We start from the raw sequence: 19,718 nt of genomic DNA, 5'->3' as shown, positions 1-19,718 counted from the left end.
TAACTTGTTCTTTTCACCAATGAGGTAATCTTTTTGCAAGTTAATGCATACAATCTGCCTTAATTCTTTTAAGAGCTCAGAGAATTGTATTAAATAGGTATAACATAATTGGTCAAAACCTTTCTTTATAAATGGGCTCTTCATTTATAGATGGGACATTAGACCTCAAGACTGGACTGTCTCCAGTTCTTTTTTTTTTCCAGTAATAAATAATGCCACTGTAAATCTCTCTATATAGATCTGTAAGCACTTGCACTTTTATTTCAGTTGGATACTTTCCCGGAGTGGGATTTTTGGGGTCAAAGGGTATGTGATTTTAAAGTTTAGTAAGTATTTTCAGATTACTTTTTCCAAAAATTTGTCATAATTTGTAACCTTACTAACAGTGTCTGAGAGAAAATATTTTTCTAAGCCTTTATCAGTACCGAATGCAGTTGGCCTTTAAAGATTTTGTCGAATTATTTGACAAAGTTTCTTTTCTTGTTTACATAATTTATGTATTTTTCTGATGACTACTCGGATTGTGATTCTTTTTTATTTTCTGATATGCAAAACTGGTTGTGATTCATAGCTGTTGTCCATTTTTATAATGGGTAGTTTATCCATTTTAGAGCATTTTTTTTGCATGTTCAGAATACTTACTGTATGTTTTGCAAATATTTACTTCTAATCTTTCATTTGTTTTTTGACTTTGTTTATGGGTTCTGTGACCATATATATATAATATGTAAATTTTTTATGGTATTAATATGTCTACATTTTCTTTATTGGCTAAAAAATCTCTTTACAAGATGTCCCTAAGCTCAAGGTTATAAAATATTCTCCTTACTTTTAAAGTTTTATGACTTTTCTTTTTACATTTAGTGCTTTGATGCACTTGTAGTGAAAATTTGATATAATGGGTTAATATTATATTTTCCTAGCTAGTGATGGATTTTATAAAAAATACTCCCTCAGTTCTAAGAATGAGGAAATGAGGTTTACTACAGCAAAACGACTCGTCCAAGATCACCCAGATGAACTGTTTGTGTGCTTGCTTTTCTTTCTTTGCCCCTTTGGAATTTAAGCTCATCTGAGTGATGACTTTGCATGTATTACTCACTTCTATATCATGAGCACCTGACACTCTCAATAAACATGAATGAAAAAATTATCTTGATCATTAGAGGTAAAGGTATCTGCCTTTTGCTCTAAAAATGTTGTCAGTATTGTGGTGCTGAGTAATCACACCGTTGGCGGGAGGGTTTCCCACTGTGGAGATGTCTGAGTAAGAAGGAAGCAGAGATTTTTCGGAACTGGATTCAGTGTCCTGTTGATGGCAAAGATTATCTCAAGTTTCCTTTGGAGGAAAAAGGAGCCCAGTGAATTCAGTGAAAGGAGGAAGTGGCCCTGGGGATGAGCTGTCTTGGCTAAGCAGAAGTGGTACCAGCCCCAGGACATCTGGATGAAACATACATGTGCATACACACGCTAACACAAGGGGTAGTTTTACGTACTACAGAAAGGACTGTATAAGGGAGTCCCAGGTCCTCCATAAGGGAGCTGGGATTTTGCTCTGGTTTCATCAGTAGTAATCTTTCACTCACCTTCAGTTTCCTCATTTCTAAAATGTAAACTACAGCAGGTAACATGTACTACCTGATATTTATTGAATGTTGACTGCCTAGTAAGACCTTGCTTATTCTGGTGCCAGGATCCCTATCTGCTGTAATTTTTAATGCTCCATGAGAGAAATACTCCTCTCTATACTTTATGAGTGAGAAAACTGCATCCTTGGTTAATATCCCCAAGATCACTTAACCAGTGGGTAGCAGAGGGACACTGGTCTTCCCTGCTGTGTGTGACTCTCCAAGGCCCATGATCTTTCTAATTCTAATACGTGAAGTTGGCACCAGATGAAATACACTGCAGTGCCATTACCCATCTGCAGGTGGGCAGAAGCCCCTTAGATTTACCAATCTCTTTGGACTCTTATGCACATTGCTATGTAGTATCTTTTTCATGGTTCAAATGTTCCCAGACGTGATGATCTTTCAGTTTTCTTTGCTCTGGTCTTGGGAAACTGGAGACTACAGCAAGTTCTAATATGATTGAGATGTTAGAAGTTAAAGAAAAATAATGATTTGTTAACTCATACCTTCCTAAAAGTAATTTTCCTGTCTCTTAATTAAACAAGACAATGAAATAGTTACGGATGGCTGAGAAAAATTGGGGATCGCTATTTATCACCAAGAACTTGGTGCCAAAAGCAGCAATCGTCAGTCTGGAAGTACTGAGCCTACAAATGCATTCAGCAGGCTAATGTTTTGGGTATGCAGTGAGCAAAGGAGAAAATCCAAGTGCATAACCGTCATGTGGTCATTTACATCTTAAGATTTAGTGTTGGAGCTATTAAAATAATGCATCATGAAATTCTGGCAAGCTTTCAGATGCTTCCATCAGAGGTCCACTCTGCCTTCTGATGTGGCAACACTTTTCCTCTGTACTTTTTGCAAATTGTGAATTGTGGTAACTAGTCCTAGTAGAAAATGCCTCTCTAACTTTGTACGCCGCTACCAAACTCTACTGTGAAATGCTGCGACTTAAGATGGCAGCTAAAGGATCATCAGTCAATCTGTCCCAGAGGACACGCTGCCGTGAATGAACATACTGAGCTCCTTTAGATGAGGACTGTCTCTTGGGTGTCCTCAGACATGCTGCTCAAGCCTCAGATCCTGCTCGGTTGAACTCTGCTTAATCACAGATTAACTGCTTGTTTTGATTTTGAGTCATTAAGTAGGAAACCTGAAACTCTGAATGGTATTTCATCTTTGTTCTGCATGTGGGACCAGAGACATTCTTTCTAATTGTTCACATAATGTTTGTCTGAAGGTTTATTTATCTCAGAAGTATTGTAGGTAATGATGTTCTCTGTCCCAGACTCTGTCAAACACCTTGCCTGGCTGCGTGCATCCTGCTCTTATTATACTTAACCTCTGTCAGGTGGCCACAAAGGAAGGCCTTTGTAAGCATGAGAATAATCTTCAAGTGGAGATAGATGCCATGGTGGACTGTGCCACCGCCACCCAGAGACCCTGTGGGAATTTGAGGCCGTGAGCCAACTCCCACTGCAGTTTATTGCCAGGTAGCCAGGAGGGAACCACCGGAACTGTCCTGTGTCATTCCTCTCTCCACATAGTGACAATGTAATTCCCATTTAGTACGAAAGAGAAATTAAGAAACCAGTTCCTGTCCTTGGTGGTTAAGGAAAATAAGGACAATTTATGGCAAGGCAACTTAGGCTGTGTAATGCCTGGATCCTTCTCCTCCCTGCTAATCATCTCTCTCTCCCTATCTCACACAGTGTGGCCAGTGATTTTAAATCAGCTTAACACTAAGACAATCAAATAGGTTTCTTTGAGAGTGTACAGACTTACTGTTTCAGTGTACAAGTATACACATAAAGGCCTGTTCTTTTTCAATACGCTCGAGTAGTTCTCATTGATGTCAACGGAGTTGTGAATGCATATCAAGGAGTGAATAAAAGGCATTTGAAGCCTTTGAAAGTGGTCATTCACACAAACCCTGTTTTGTATATGTATTAAAACACGATGAAATCTGCTTTTATTCTTTTCTCTAAGTTGAGGCAATATGTGTCAGTGTTCATTTCATTAAATGATTGTACAGTTCCTGCATTCAAAGAATTAATCAGCAGTGTAGATGTAGCCAAAAGCCTGCACTGTTCCAGCCAGTTTTATGGTAGGAAGAGTGAGTTACTTATGGTATTTTCATTGCTGTGGTTGTGGTCATGACTTTTTTAAAAACTGCAGTTTTGAAATTAACAATGCATCATCATAACCTTTTTTTCATGCAGGAAACACCCTCTTAAAATAGTTTTCTTTTTTCTCTGAATTCCCATAGGCAGATAATTTTCACAATCAAGTTGCATAGAAACCCTTCATTCATAAGGTATAACATCTGAGATACATCAATGAAACATTCATGACCTCTACTTTTCTAAGCAGTAGGCAGTGGCTTTGAAACTGCCCAATTTTTCTTTTCTTTGGAAAAAAAAGATCAAAACAGCACCTGCATGGAGGTCTGTGCGTGTTTTTATGTGCCTACACATTATTATAATGAGAAGTCATGCAGTGGTAACCCGACATCCTTAAGGATAGAAGCCATGTCTGTTCATTCAGTAATGTTGTGTTAGGTGCCTGCAACTGGACTGGGCATGAAGAAGCTCCTATAAATAATTGGAAAATACTTTTTGCAAATGGTATTCCAGAACCCTCTAGACTCTACATATAGACAGTGCTAGCTTACCTGTAAATTCACCACACTTTGTAGTTTAGAATCAAAACTTTGTCTTTCAAAGACTGATTTTAGTCAAGACAAATGAGTGGATGTTTGCCTTATGGATTTTATGTTGTTTACATTCCTGTTTATTAGAAGTGATACTGTAAAAATTGAATGATGACAGACCTTGCTGTTTTGACAGCATATTAAGAATGTATATGGTTAAAAGCAGAGAAAGAACTGGAGTGGAAAATGTTTTAATATCCAGATAATACTTTGCAATTTATTTTAAAGAGGAATCATAAAAGCATCATCAGTAATTTCATATAACATGAACATGGAGATCATTTACAATGTAGCTTTTTATCAGTTCAAGTCCATGTATGTGTGGCTCAAGCCAGCTATATGACACCCACATACACACATATATCTATTCAGTGATGTCTTTGGCCTTCTTTTCCAATGGGAGAAACCCACTTGAAATTCTCCTTGTGGTGGAAAAATAGCAGAGCACCCACTGATTAGGGAGGTTGCATAAGGACTGGGGAATAGGGACATTTTAAATTCTGCCTGAGTTCTAACATATTCAGATATGCCTGTCTCTGCTTTAGAAACATGTTTTATGAGATCTTGACATTTTACAATCACAGAAGTTTCTCTAAGTATGTACACAAAACTTTTTATTCAGATTTGGGAGAAAGAATATACAGATTTATTTTATTATTGCAAAAGTAACATTATAGGAAAACAGCAACTGGAGAGGAAGGAACACACATTAGATATGTATAGTATTCTATTTCTCTGGCTCCCTTTTTAAAGGAGACCCAAATTAGTATGGTAAACATGCAACTTAATTCCCTTTTTATTACCTTAAATGGAAGGAATCATAATACACTAGGAGATTAGATGAACACATTCTATAAATTATATAGGATTAGAAAATGCATCCTATAAACAGATTTTTGAGATTTAAGAGCCTGATTTCCTCCTGAATATTTTTGTGTCTTTTAGGAAATACACATTTTTCTAAAACCACAGTGATAAAGTGCAGGTCACAAACAAGGTTGTTTTTTAATACAGATGAGAAGAGAGAAGGTATCTAATTTGGAAATTGAGTTTTTTGTCTTGTTCTGACTGCTTATGTTGACTGAGTCAGTTTTATGCCGACTAAGTGAGGACTGAGGAAAACGTAAGCTCTGTCACCCCATGAACCTTCAGTCATCACACGGAACTGAAAACTCCAGCAATTTTTATAGTGGTTCTGAATGTTTTCCCCTAGAGTAGGAAGTGATTGTGAACTTAAAAATGTGGAAAAAGGACTTCTAATTATGAACATATTGGTCTCTGAAAAGCTATAAATCCATTTTTTAAGTCCGTTTCTTCCTGTGAGTAGTGACTAAAATGTATCCCAGCTTGCAGCTTCTCCATGTATCACATTTGATGCTCTTGCTGTCCATAAATATTTTTTGAGCACCGACTCTGAACCTGGTACTGTTATGGCCACTGAGGAAACAGCAATAAAAGTATAGAAATAGGTATATCTATAATATAATGTTAGGAAATGAGAAAGACTATAAATAAACAGAAAATATGGAAGGACATAAAGGACGGGCTGTAATTTTACATTTGATGGTCAGGAGAGATTTCTCTGAGGAGGTGATGATTTGGACTAAACCATGAAGGAGGTGATGAATGAGGGAAGGGTGTGAACCATGTGTCTACCTGGAGGATTAATGCTCCAAGGGAACCATGTGTGCAAACAACTTGGGGCATGTGTTTGCTTGGTGTGCTGAACAGCAAGAAGACCAGCATGGCCGCTGGTGGGGGGGAGAAGGGATGGACCGAAATGAGGTCGGAGGTGGAGCCAGGCTCCATATCACACAGGGCCTTCTAGGTGTGGCAGAGCCTTGGGTTTCTGTCCTGAGTGTCATCACTCTGAGTCAGCAAAGCTATAGGGTTATAAATGAAGAAGCACAAACGCCAGGTAGGAGGCTTAAGGCAGCTCCCCTGGAGATGACAGTGGCTTGGACTGGTGGGATATCGGTGGAGTTGATAAGAAGTAGTTGAACTTGGTAGATTGGGTGTGGGTTAGAGACAATAATGTCAACGATAGCCCAAGAATCCTAGCATAGTATTTTAAAGCTGAATATTTTCAGGTATTGTTGTTCTTGGTAAAAGCCATCTTATTTAGAAGTAAATAATGGAATAGTTTTGTCTGCTTGGGAAATTTGTTGAGTTTGGAAAACACTCCCGCAGATGATCTCTACTGTTCTTTCATCTCTGCCATGTGTCCTGCTTTTTCATAGAACTCTAACTTTCTCTTAAATTAATAGTAAGCTAATAGGTGCCTAAATGCACCTTTTTCTTCTGGCTATACTCATAAAGTCCCATTCACAAATCATGTTCCTTCATTGCTGACTTTCTTTCATTTTTTTGTTCTTCATTCATTAGCTCACTCAATAAAAATATATTCATTCCCTTAACAAATATTTGTTCAATATCTACTGCATGCTTGGTGACCAGGACTAAACAAAACAGACAAAATATTGCCCTCAGGGAACTTCTTTCAAATGGAAGGAGAGAGAAAATAAGCAGATAAATAAACATAGTCACCATATGCTGGTATGCACTGTGGCGACTAAAGCAGGGAGAGGGAGAAGGTGCACTGAATTAGAAGGGGAGAAAGGGAGTATCCCAGTTTTATCAGATGTCAAGGAAGGCGTCTTTGGAAAGGTGACATCAGAGGCAAACCTGAAAGCGGATAAGGGAACACTGTGTGTATGTGGAAGGAAATTGGTCCAGGGAAAGAAGTACGTGTAAAGGCGTGGAGGTTGGAGTGTGCCTGATGCTTTTTTGGAAGAGCAGGGAGGCCAGTGTGGTCAAGCAGCTTGAGCAGAAGGAGAGGAGCCCTGTGTGGGGCAAGAAGGGCAGCTATGGATGGGGAGAGGGGCATCTAATAATCATTAGCTCTTTGAGTGAGAGCAGAAGGCTTTGGACGATTTTTAGTAGGCGAGTGACATATTCTTATATTTTATTGGAATCCACTTTGGGTTTGCATGTATGTTTTACATTATCTCTCATTTTCTCTGTCTTAAGACTGTAAGCCTCCTCTTCGTAGAACTTTAAATCTTCTGAGTTTGTTTTGTTTTACTGAGTTCCCAAGAATAGGGCAAGTGATCCTTGCAAAATATCTCAAGATTATGCCAAGTGGGGAATGTGTTTTGCAGGTAAGGGCCAACATACACACCCAGAAACATTTGAAATTATAGGCACTAATGCTAATTTCATCCCTAGGAAGTGGGCAGATTAACCTTTTTCAATGGAGTAAAGTCAATATAATTTGGTTGGTATTTATGAAAATGTGTAAATCAAAAATTTAAGCAGAGCAGCCCTTGCCCACGTTTTCATTAATCTGAAAATATGTATTTATATCTATATATGTTTCTACAGATACAGCTACCTTGAAGTTAATTGGCTGCCCTCAAATTATAGCTTGCTGGTTTTTAAATACTGACTGTGAATAGCAGCTCTCTAATCTCCTAACAGTCACCAAATTCCCCAAGGCTCATTTTGCATTGTGTTGCTGCGTGTCTGACTGAAGGGTTTATGTCAAGCTTCGGCACTAAAGTGCAGTGAAAGCTAAAAACACAACAGTGGGCAGTTCTTTTGCCTATCCTCAAAGGATCGTTTGTCTGAAGTCAAAAGAATAGAAATAGATTTGTAAGCAACTTTTGGGCTATAAGTTTTGCAAGGAAGCCCTAACTGTAACATAGTGTAGAAAGAAAGGTTAGAAATACAACACAAAACAAGAAAATGAGTCTCTTAAAAAAAACAGACACCACCATAAGATACAGCCCAATTTTCTTACTCACTGGAGAAATAAATATGTCATGTGTGCTCAGAAATTACTAGGATTTACCTTCTAGAGATTCTGTGACCTCATTGTGCCAAGGCCTCCAGCCTCACTGTAAGTGGGCAGTTAGAGGGCTATTGATGAGCCCACCGATTCCTGCCGGCCCTGTGCCGCGCTTCTGAGTGGCGGGATTCAGCAGCTTCCCTCGCTGGGTACAGCGCAGCTGCTCTTGTGATTGCTGTCCTGGGGACCAGCTCTGTCCCTGTCTGAGTTAAGGTGTGGCCGCTGTCCTCTTCTGCTGAGGAGAGCTCTCTTCCGCCCAGGGAGGGAGGGTAGAAGCAAAAGGAGATAATTCAGGAATCTCCGAAAACAAAGCGTTGCTGGGTATTAACAAGAAGACACGTAGGGGAAATGGATTCTGATGTTTAGGAGACATGCACGAAATGAGAGTAATATTAAGAAACCCAGATCAAAGCCAGCTTTCAGTTGTTCCTGGACTCGGTTTCTCATTTACATCATCTGCCTTTTGTCCTCTCTTCCTAGTAATATCTTCAAAATGGAGAATATACTTTAAAATACAAAAACATAAAGTTCAGGTATAAAAGTTGTGGCAAGCCAAAAGTATGTGACATAAAAAACTAGATTCTCTCTCAGTTCTCATGACTTCACTCCTCAGAGACAATCATGACTAATACATGTGTATTTGCATCTACCTAACCAAAATATTTTAACTAATCTTAAACATACCATACACTACATATGTTATTCTGTGAACTGGGAGTTCACTCAATACCACATCATGAACATTGTAACTCCTGGGAGAAAATATGTTCCCAGCCTGGGGCAAATAACCTTTGAAGCCAAAATCAGTCAAAGGGAGAAATAAAGTGGGAGAAATCCATTTATTGCTTGAAAGCAGTTATCTACTTCTGCTCACCCATGTCTGTCCCTTGTGACCCAGTTGCAAAGGGAACCCCCAAAATACCTCTCTGATGCAGGTGCCCCCTTGCTCCCCAACCTCCTTATAAGTACCTATTGATATGGAGATGGACTACTTCTCTCCATCCCTTGAAAACCCCGTTGATATGGAGATGTACTGAGGCCAGGCAACAGATTCTGGAAATATCGCAGTTTTACCCACAAATGTAGTTCTGTGTCCATCTCTTATTTGTTGTATTGACTGCAATACAAATATAAAATAAAAAAAAAATATTATCACTAACTTTAGTATTTTTCATGTAAACTACATTGCAGGGAGTATCTTTGCCTTTGTATGTGATTTCTCTTTAGATTAAATTCAGAAAATATACATATGTCTTGCAACTTGGATACACACCTTCATATTACCCTCTAATTAATATACTAATTTATAGTCTCACCAGAGGAGAGTTTATAAGAGTCCCCATTTTTCAAGATCAAAGTCAACACTGGAATTTATCATTATTTACTGGATTTGTAAAGATGAAAAAGGTTGACATTTCATGCTATTTTAATTAAGTGTATTCAGTTATTAGTAATATTAAACACTTTTATTGGTTATTGGTCATTTCTTTTTGAGACATACCCATTTATGTATTTTACCCATTTTTCTAATCATGTGCTCGTTATATGCCCTACTCTTCAATATACTTCCTTAGCATGTTAATGATACTTAATTTTGTTGTCATAAAGATTTGACTAAAGGTGTATCAAATATGTTGCATCATTTTTCAAAAGATACACACATTCACACACACATACGTATGAATATATACACATAAACACATTCTCACACATGTATTTGTATATAAACACATCTGTTTATCTGTGTATCATCTGTAAAATGGTAAGCCTCATCTCAACAGTGGGTTAATAACAGGAGCAAAATGAAAATCCACATCATGTCATTTTGAGAATAGATTACAGACTGAATATCAATTCATCCAATTGTCATTACAAAGAAAATAACTGGGCCCAAGAGGCTGGAGTTAGTGTTACCAGTAATATCAGATTGGCTCACCGGGTGTGATGTTTTTCAGCCCGGTTTTTGGTCCTTTATACTGAGCAAAAACCTTCTGGAAAATAACTTTCTGCATAGATACCAAGCTAGTGCCTCCACAAGCTTATTTCCTTCCCAACCTGGAAGAAAAGTGGGATAAAAACATGAAATGCAGCATTCTTGCCCATCCCACTCTCCTGAGTCATCAACCATCTGCGGTTTCTGAGCCCATCTCTGCAAAATACCACTCAGTGCCGAGCAGACCCTGAACGTGTGGGCGAGGAGCACAGCACAGCTGTTTCCTGGGGGTAATGAGTCCATACTCTCCAATAATTTCTTTGTTATTCAGACTAAACGTACAAGGAGAAAATTCTGCCCTCCTTGAAAACTCCATGCTCAGGGGAAGAAGCTGCCCTTGGCCGCCCCAGTGTGGGTGCGGTTCATGGACGACGTCTTTCTTCCTCCCCCCCCCCCACTTGCAGGTCCACACCAGTAGTTGTAAATTAACATATCTTAATGTTCCCTTTGTTGTGTTTCAATAAACACACATACCTGCACTATTCATTTTATTGTGTTGTTTTCACCACTGTTGTCTGTGGGGAAATAAGTACTCATAAAAATACATAGGTAATGTAAGAAAGAGAATGAGAACCTTATAATAGACAAGGACAGTTATTTCGTAAGGCCCAGTGAATATAAAAGCAAAAAAGGCAGAGAACGTACTATGTAGAGAAGATACCATTTTATTTTTTTGAGGACTTTAATGTTCAAAGAATTGGGAAGAGTAATATATCCAACACCCAGAATTAATAATGGTTACTTAGCATTTCTTCATATTCATTTCTAGTTTTTCTTTTACCTGGAAGCGATCATTATTATATAACATGGATGTTACAGATATCACTGAACTCACCTTTTACCACTACTTACATTTCTATTCTTCTTCTAAACCTGAAAGCCACTGATATCATACATTTAATATTTATCCTTTTATTCCATTTTATGCACATAGGTATGCATTGACAATGTAAAAATATTATTTTTGGTGTATTTTAAGTGTCACAAATCATAAGATGATGTGTAGATCATCCTACATCTTAACAGCATTATGGTTTGGAGATGTTTCCACATTCTATCTGCTTTATGAACTTCCTTCCTGAGATTGCGCCCTATCGTATGAATATCTGTATCCACTTTTCTCTTTGTAGACACTTAGGTTGTTCCCTTGATTTTGTGGTTAAGGAGAAATGCTTCTTTGTGTAGGTCTCTTTGTATATGTGTAGGATTTCTATCAGGTGTCACCCGGAAGTGCAATTGCTAAATTGAGCTGTGTGATGTACAATAAATCCACTAGCAATTGCTGAATTGTGCTCTAAGTAACTACCAGTTTATGCTTCTACTAGCTGTAGCTGAGAGAACCGTTCCTTTTCTGAAGCTTCCCCAAGCCTGACCTTATCAGACATGTCAGTTTTTACCAACTGGCAAATTAAGTGGGAAGTGTTTTTACTAATAATTAATTTATTCAGTAATTAGTTAGGTTGAATGACTTCATAGTTCACTGGCTATTCTGGTTTCCACTTTTCATTTCTTTGATGATTGAGTATATTTTTCTTATTATTGATTTGTGGATGTTCTTTACAAATTCTGGAGTATAGAGAAGTTAAGAATGACTCAATGATTTTGGCATGAGAAACTACAAGAATGGAGTTGCTATTTATTGACACAGATGGGTTTAATTTTTTTATGTATATCCGTTTATTAGGATAATCCAACTATTTCAGGTATATTTCTTCAGTCTTCTGGACACTAATGCTATAGAGAAATCAGCAATGATTATGCAAAAAGCTATACAGCTTCTGGTTTCTTCGCACCTTGGGATGGAGCCAGTTCCACTTGGCCAGCACTGTGGGTGGTGGTGTGAATCATGTCAGTGACACAGAAGAGTCCACTAACCTCCAGTTTGCTTCTAGAGCATCCTTTCTCCCGGGTAGGGAGGAAGGTGACTTCCTACAGTCATGAGTCTCACCGCAATTACAAATATCAGTGTTAGCTTCTCGAGGATACCACAGACTGCTTGATCTACTGAAAGAGTAAGTCTTCTTTGAAGAATCTAGCTCAGCTGATGTTCCAGTAGCCTTCAGATGACCTGTGATATTCAGCTGCAAACGTCACCAGAAAATCTAAACGTGTTAACTCTGAACTGAAGAATGGATATGAATCCTTTGATCATTATACGTATTGTCTGCTGTCAGCCATCCACATTTTCACCTTGCTTATAGCACTTTGATATGTTTTATTTTAAGGTGACCACATTTATTATTGTTCTCCGTACTTCTGTGTCTTATTTAAGAAATCTTTTTCCACCTGAGTCCTTAGAGTCTATTTTAGATATATTTAACATTTGTTGATTGTGTTTATTTATAAGTAAGTTCATTTATTGAAAAGATCATCTCTTCTCCACTGACTCCCAGCACAGTGTTGAACAGGAGTGCCGAGAAGTGGGTAGCTTTGTCTTGTTCCTGATTTTAGGGAGAAAGCATCTACTTTTCCAACATTAAGGATGAGGTTAGCTGTCTGTTTTTGTAGGTGTTCTGTATAGAGTTGAGGAAGTTGCCCTCTACTCTGAGTTTTCTGATAGTTTTTATCATGAAGTGGTATTGGACTTCGTCCAGTGTTTTTTATGAGTCTGTTGGTATGGTTAGGTAGGTAGGATGTGATTTTTCTTCTTTAGCCAATTGATGTGATAGATTATATTAATTGGTTTTTGCAAATTGAACTAGTCTTGCATACTTGGGATAAATCCCGCTTGGTCATGGTGAATAATCTTTTATTTTTCATATTGTTAGATTAATTTGGTAATATTTTTATCTTTATATTCATGAGACATATTAGTTTGTAGTCTCCCCTTCTTATAGTATCTTTGCATTTGAGATTAGGGTGATGCTCGACTCATAGGATGAGTTAGGACGTAATCTTTCTGCTTCTGTTTTCTGGAAGAGATTGTAGAGAATGGGCATCACTCCTTCCATAAATGTTTGATAGACTTTTATTTTCACACTGTATTTCCCTCAATCCTCCATTTGTGGGATTATTTTTATTCTTCCTGGAATATGTCTTTTAGTAATTCAGTGCCCATTTATGTGTAGAAATTCTTGTGGACAACTTATATCTAAAAATGTCTCCTTTTTATTTTCAAACTGATTTGTTGGGATTTTAGGTTGATAAATGTTGCCTTGGCACTTTGGCAATATTATTATTCTGTGGTCCTCTCATTTCAGTTTTTCATGCTGAGCAGTCTTCTCTCCGTTTTGATTGGGCTTGTGTTCATTCTGCTGGGTCTGTTCCCCAGGTACTGATTTCTGAGTACTGATTTTTTCCTCATGTGGAAAATGTTCAGACCTTCTTGTTAATAATTTTTAGGTTTAGGTGAAAATTTTAAAAACCATCTCTGCAAATCAGGAAGCACTTTCAGTCCAAAGAACTATATTTTCAATCATTGGAAGTTTATGTCCTATAATTATCTATGTATTTCTCTCCCAATCTCACTATTCTTCCCTTCTGGAATTTCTACTGATTCTTGTGGTTTTTCTTTTTTTACCTTCTTTTTCATACTTTTTGCTCCTCATAACTTTCTGCTACTCTGTGAGAGATCATTGATTTATTTCATCATAGTAATTTATTCTTCAGCACCTCTACAGTGTTTAGTTATTGAATGTTTTATTTCACTGACTCTATTTTACATGTTATTTTTTCATCAGTTGTTTTTTGTATCTGCCAGCCTTTCATTACATCCTCTTTTTATGGGGTTCCATTTTGCCCTCCTGAAACATACTTTAAAAATCCCCTTCAGATTGTTCTGTATTCTAGTTCTTTGGTTGTAAATGCTCTGATCTATTGAATCTATGGACTCGATTTTGTTGCTAATGTGTGTTTTTCTTCCTTAGCCGTACTCTGGAGAATTTCTTCATTTCCTTTTCAGGTGATCCTGTAGGGTTCACCACAGCTGAACCAATATTTCAGTTTGTTTCTCAGTTTAAGTTGGCTACTAGAAAGAAAATACCAAATCACCATTCACCTAAGTAATAGCTCTTTCCTGGGGCCCAGTTTTTTTTTGCAGGGTGCCTAGTGTTGCTTCCTTGATTCTAGTGATAAGATCTCCTAAATCTATGCTTTCACAACTGGCTTAAAATTTGGGCCCCTAGGGTACATATCTAGTTCCTTTTCCCTATGACTCACTAGCTTAAATTCTTGCTGGGTTTCTAGCTCATAGATATTTTCCTCCTTTGCCTTCAAGCTTGGCTATATATTTCCACCAAACAGCCTTAAATGAGAAGAGATGGATATACTTGTGTCTGCTCAATTCGTCATTTGGGTGGAAGTCCCAGGAACTATTCTTTTATGGGAAAAAATAACAAAAAACGTTAAGAGTGAAGCTTAAGTGCCTAATTGGCTACCACTGAAGTTTCCAGCCATCCTTTGGAGTATCTTTATGATTCATAGTTGTGTCTATTCCTTTTACAATTACTGTGTCTGTGCTCAGCCCAGTAGTTAAAAAAGGAAGATTATTTTAGTTGCTCCTGTCAGTTTTCCTGTTAAGTGAAAAGGGAATACTGGAACATGGTTTCTCTTTTTAGTTCCCATTTCCTATTCTGTTTAAGGGACCCTCTAGAAAAAGTTCCTCAGTGATTGCTTAACCTTCTCTTCTGAGTTTTTCTGAGACTATCAGGCATATCAAGAGCAAATCTGAATAATTGTTAGATCATTTAAGAGCAACCTCCTTTGTCAAACAATTACTTTTTAATTTTTGTAGATTAGAAGCATAACTGAAAGCACAATTATGCCTGCATAGCTGAATAATGTTGATTGAAAACTTTATTAATTTATTAATTTATCACACACACACACACACACACACACACACACACACACTCACTCACAGACACACACACTGATATGTACTGAATGCTTATTGCATGCCGGGAATTGCAGTGGGTACTGAGAACAGTGAACAATACAAAACACCCCCGGTGTCTTCATGGAGTTTATATCATCTAATGAAAGCAAGGACAAGCTATGGCCAAGAGGCTGCTAGAACAAGCCACATCTATTTCTTTACTTATTTTCTGTGGTGGCGTTCCCACTACAAGGGCAGCATTGAATGATTGAAACAGAAACCATGTATCCAGCAAAGCCTAAAATGTTTACTTTCTAGTCCTTTATAGAAATCCCTAACAGAAGACAGAAACCTTAATTAAATACAAAACTTCAAGTAAGTAGAGTCTCTGAGAAGGAAAAGGGCCTCAGAGCAAAACATGGGAGGGATGTCTTGTGTAAGGGAACAGTGCAGTGGCATTTAGCCTAATGCGTACTTAAGAATGTGTAAGACTAACTCACAAGGTAGGGAAGAGAGAGAGCAAAGGTTTGGGGGCAAATAGACAGTAAGTGGGTAAGCTTAGCACAATATAAGAATAGAAAGAAAGATCCTGTATCTGAAGCAGAGGAAGTTAGAGACTGGAGAGGTAGGCAAGGGCCAGATCACACAAATACATTAGTTCTTATTAGTGTTTCAGACTTTTTCTTAGGAACAATGAGAAGCAATTGAAGGTTTTTAAAGCAAAAAGGGACAGTTAGAAACCACCTATTAGAATTTCCTACATGAGACCTGAAGATCTGGAGTCAGGTAATGATCAAGGAGAAGGTAGAGTGGATGGACTGAATTTGATGTAGGTGTTTTGGGAAATGGAGAAATCACTATGACTCCTAAGATTTTTATTTTTTATATTTTTTATTAAGGTATCCTTGATACACAATCGTACGAAGGTTTCACATGAAAAACACTGTGGTTACAACATTCACCCATATTACCAAGTCCCCCGTATGCCTCATTGCAGTCACTGCCCGTCAGTGTAGTAAGATGCCACAGTCACTACTCGTCTACTCTGTGTTACACTGTCTTCTCCAGGATTCCCCCCACACCGTGAGTCCTAATCATAATGCCCCTCAAACCCCTTCTCCCTCCCTCCCCACCTGCCTTCCCTCACCCCTCCCCTTTGGTAACCACTAGACCCTTCTTGGAGTCTGTGAGTCTGCTGCTGTTTTGTTCTTTCAGTTTTGCTTCATTGTTATACTCCACAAATGAGGGAAATCATCTGATACTTGTCTTTCTCCGCCTGGCTTATTTCACTGAGCATAATGCCCTCTAGCTCCATCCATGTTGTTGCAAATGGTAGGGTTTGTTTTCTTCTTATGGCTGAATAATATTCCATTGTGTATATGTACCACATCTTCTTTATCCATTCATCTACTGATGGACACTTAGGTTGCTTCCATTTCTTGGCTATTGTAAATAGTGCAGCGATAAACATAGGGGTGCATATGTCTTTTTAAATCTGTGATCCTGTTTTCTTAGGGTAAATTCCTAGGAGTGGAATTCCTGAGTCAAATGATATTTCTATTTTTAGTTTTTTGAGGAACTTCCATATTGCTTTCCACAATGGTTGATCTAATTTACATTCCCACCAGCAGTGTAAAGAGGGCTCCCCTTTCTCCGCATCCTCCCAGTATTGGTTGTTCCTAGTCTTTTGAATGTTGGCCATCCTAACTGGTGTGAGGTGATATCTCATTGTGGTTTTAATTTGCATTTCCTTGATGCATAGTGATGTGAAGCATCTTTTCATGTGCCTCTTGGCCCTCTTAATTTCTTCTTTGGAAAATTGTCTGTTCAGATCCTCTGCCCATTTTTTCATTGGGTTATTTGCTTTTTGGGTGTTGAGAAGTATGAGTTCTTTATGTATTTTGGATGTTAACCCCTTGTTGGGTATGTCATTTACAAATATATTCTCCTATACTGTAGGATGCCTTTTTGTTCTGCTGTTGGTATCCTTTGCTGTACAGAGCTTTTTAGTTTGATGTAGTACCATTCATTCATTTTTGCTCTTGTTTCCCTTGCCTGAGGAGATGCATTCAGGAAAAAATTGCTCATGTTTATGTTCAAGAGATTTTTGCCTGTTTTCTTCTTAGAGTTTTATGATTTCATGACTTAACATTCAGGTCTTTGATTTATTTCAAGTTTACTTTTGTGTATGGAGTTAGACAATAATTTGGTTTCATTCTCTTACATGTAGCTGTCCAGTTTTGCCAACATCAGTTGTTGAAGAGGCTGTCATTTCCCCATTATATATCCATAGCTCCTTTATTGTAAATTAATTGACCATATATGCTTGGGTTTATATCTGGACTGTCTATTCTGTTCCATTCATTTATGGGTCTGTTCTTGTGCCAGTACCAAATTGTCTTGATTACTGTGGCTTTGTAGTACAGCTTGAAGTTGGGAAGCGAGATGCCCCCTGCTTTATTCTTCCTTCTCAGGATTGCTTTGGCTATTTGGGGTCTTTTGTGGTTCCATATGAATTTTAAAACTATTTGTTCCAGTTCACTGAAGAATGTTGTTCGTATTTTGATAGGCATTGCATTGAATCTGTAGATTGCTTTAGGCAGGATGGCCATTTTGATGATATTAATTCTTCCTAGCCAAGAGCATGGAATGAGTTTCCATTTGTTAGCATCCTCTTTAATTTCTCTTAAGAGTGTCTTGTAGTTTTCAGGGTATAGGTCTTTACTTCTTTGGTTAGATTTATTTCTAGGTGTATTATTCTTTTTGATGCAATTGTTAGTGGAAATGTTTTCCTAATTTCTCTTTCTGCTAGTTCATCATTAGTATATAGGAATGCAACAGATTTCTGTGTATTGATTTTGTGTCCTGAACTTTGATGAATTCAGTTATTCTAGTAGTTTTGGGATGGATTCTTAGTTTTTTTAATGTACAGTATCATGTCATCTACAAACAGTGACAGTTTGACTTCTTCTTTACCAATCTGGATATCTTTTATTTCTTTGTGTTGTCTGATTCCATGGCTAGGGCCTGCAGAATTGTGTTGTATAAAAGCGGGGAGAGTGGGCATCCTTGTCTTGTTCCTGATCTTAAAGGAAAAGCTTTCAGCTTCTTGCTGTTCAGTATGATGTTGGCTGTGGGTTTGTCATATATGGCCTTTATTATGTTGAGTTACATGCCCTCTATACCCATTTTGTTGAAAATTTTTATCATGAATGGATGTTGAATTTTGTCAAATGTTTTTTTAGCATCTATGGAGATGGTCATGTGTTTTTTTACCTTTTTGTTGAGGTGGTGTATGATGTTGATGGATTTTCAAATATTGTGTCATCCTTGCATCCCTGCAATATATCCTGCTTGATCATGAGGGATGATCCTTTTGATGTATTATTTAATTCAGTTTGGTAATGTTTTTTTGAGTATTTTTGTATCAATGTTCATCAGGGATATTGGTCTGTAATTTTCTTTTTTTGTGGTGTCTTTGTCTGGTTTTGGTATTAGAGTGATGCTGGCCTCATAGAATGAGTTTGGAAGTATTCTCTCCTCTTCTACTTTTTGGAAAACTTTAAAGTGGATGGTTATTAGGTCTTCACTAAATGTTTGATAAAATTTAGCAGTGCAGCCATCTGGTCCAGGAGTTTGTTCTTAGTTTTTTGATAACCAATTCAATTTCATTGCTAGTAATTGGTCTGTTCAGATTTTCTGTTTCTTTCTGGGTCAGCCTTGGAAGGTTGTATTTTTCTAGAAGGTTGTCCATTTCTTCTAGGTTATCCAGTTTGTTAGCATATAGTTTTTCATAGTATTCCCTAATATTTCTTTTTATTTCTGTGGTGTCCATATTGATTTTCCTTTCTCATTTCTGAATCTCTTTATGTGTGTACACTCTCTTTTTTCTTGATAAGTCTGGCTAGTAATTTATCTACTTTGTTTATTTTCTCAAAGAATCAACTCCTGCTTTCATTGACTCTATTGCTTTATTCTTCTTGATTTTATTTATTTCTGCTCTAATATTTATTATGTCCCTCCTTCTACTGACTTTGGGCTGCATTTGTTCTTCTTTTCTAGTTTCATTAACTGTGAGTTTAGACTGTTTATATGAGATTGTTCTCCTTTCCTCAGGTAAGCCTGTATTGCAGCATACTTCCTTCTTAGCACAGCCTTCCCTGCATCCCACAGATTCTGTAGTGTTGAATTATTGTTGTTGTTTATCTCCATATAAGGTTTGATGTCTGCTTTTATTTCGTCATTGATGCATTGATTATTTAGGAGCATGTTGTTAAGCCTCATTTTTTTTTTGTTTTCTTTGCATAATTTATTTCTAGTTTCATACATTTGTGGTCTGAGAAGCTGGTTGGTACAATTTCAATCTTTTTGAATTTACTGTGGCTCTTTTTGTGGCCTAGTATATGATCTATTCTTGAAAATGTTCCATGTGCACTTGAGAAGAATATGTATCCTGATGCTTTTGGGCCAGTACTCTTTAGATGTCTTTTAGGTCCATCTGATCCAATGTGTTATTCAGTGCCTCTGTCTCATTACTTATTTTTTGTCTGGTTGATATGTCATTTGGAGTGAGTGTTGTGTTGAAGTCTCCTAAAATGATTACATCGAATTCTATTTCCCCCTTTAATTCTGTTAGTATTTGTTTCATATATATTGGGTGCATAAATATTTATGACCGTTATATCCTCTTGTTGGATTAACCCCTTTATCTTTAT

General features: G+C 37.5%; 2 long non-coding RNA genes across 2 annotated transcripts in view; one reads left to right on the top strand and one right to left on the bottom strand.

Moving 5' to 3' along the window:
* Positions 1 to 19,718, bottom strand: part of LOC130680379 (uncharacterized) — a 425,533-nt gene that overhangs the window by 21,294 nt on the left and 384,521 nt on the right. The gene's annotated exons all lie outside the window — the stretch shown is intronic.
* LOC118917129 (uncharacterized) overlaps positions 1 to 19,718 on the top strand; it is a 186,186-nt gene that overhangs the window by 101,899 nt on the left and 64,569 nt on the right. Inside the window, exon 2 of the long non-coding RNA XR_005026692.2 lies at positions 3,901 to 4,078. This is a non-coding gene — a long non-coding RNA (uncharacterized LOC118917129). The remainder of the gene's footprint in view (positions 1 to 3,900; positions 4,079 to 19,718) is intronic.

Source organism: Manis pentadactyla, chromosome 13, assembly GCF_030020395.1.
Source record: "Manis pentadactyla isolate mManPen7 chromosome 13, mManPen7.hap1, whole genome shotgun sequence".
Lineage (NCBI taxonomy): Eukaryota > Metazoa > Chordata > Mammalia > Pholidota > Manidae > Manis > Manis pentadactyla.
Note: the sequence above shows the minus strand (reverse complement) of the source record. Positions and strands in the feature narration are given on the sequence as shown.